At 43.5% G+C, this 999-nt stretch overlaps 1 protein-coding gene across 1 annotated transcript in view; it reads left to right on the top strand.

The window, feature by feature from the left end:
- LOC106874078 (uncharacterized) overlaps positions 1-999 on the top strand; it is a 63510-nt gene that overhangs the window by 52049 nt on the left and 10462 nt on the right. The window lies entirely within an intron of this gene.

Here is a 999-nt window from a genome sequence, read left to right as displayed (position 1 = left end):
GAGTAGGGCCATCTACCTGAAGGGGTTTGTGTTTTATCTACCTTCCTACTTATTAGGATTTTGGTTTTAGCTAGGTTGACTCTAAGGCCCTTCAATTCTAGACCTTGCTTCCACACCTGAAACTTCTCCTCTAGTTCTGATAGTGACTCCGCAATTAGGGCAAGGTCATCAGCATAGAGGAGCTCCCAGGGGCAACCTGTCTTGAACTCCTCTGTGATTGCCTGGAGGACTATGATAAATAAGAGGGGGCTGAGGACGGAACCTTGGTGGACCCCTACCTCTACCCGGAATTCATTGCTGTACTCATTTCCAACCCTCACCTTACTGGCAGCATCTCTGTACATGGCTCGCACAGCTCTCACTAACCATTGTGAATCATTGTGAATATTACAAAATCACTTGTATTCCATGATGATCCCTACTGGGTGAAAATGGAAGGCATTCCACTGTTTGACATATTCATAGGGAGCTATGATAGTGTTGAGATTGCTGATGTCATTGAGTTATTCATCTTTGATCCCCTAAAACAATTTACACACCTCCACAGACTGGTCTTTTATAAAGATGATGGTCCAGTTATCTCAAACCATATGAACAGCCTTGTCATGAATAAATTCAGGAAGAATCTCCAAAATATTTGTCCTAACTATAACTGTTACCAGGAGTGGCTGTGTGGTAAGTAGCTTGCTTACCAACCATATGGTTCCGGGTTCAGTTCCACTGCGTGGCACCTTGGGCAAGTGTCTTCTACTATAGCCTTGGGCTCACCAAAGTCTTGTGAGTGGATTTGGTAGACGGAAACTGAAAGAAGCCCGTTGTATATATGTATATATATATATGTATATATGTATGTGTGTTTGTGTGTCTGTGTTTGTCACCCCACCATCACTTAACAACCGATGCTGGTGCGTTTACGTCCCCGTAACTTAGCGGTTCGGCAAAGAGAGACCGATAGAATAAGTACTAGGCTTACAAAGAATAAGTCCTGGGTCGATTTTC

The sequence above is a fragment of the Octopus bimaculoides genome, chromosome 14 (genome assembly GCF_001194135.2).
Source record: "Octopus bimaculoides isolate UCB-OBI-ISO-001 chromosome 14, ASM119413v2, whole genome shotgun sequence".
NCBI classification, from domain to species: Eukaryota; Metazoa; Mollusca; class Cephalopoda; order Octopoda; family Octopodidae; genus Octopus; species Octopus bimaculoides.
The sequence above is the reverse complement of the archived record's forward strand: the minus strand, read 5'-3'. Positions and strand labels throughout refer to the sequence as shown.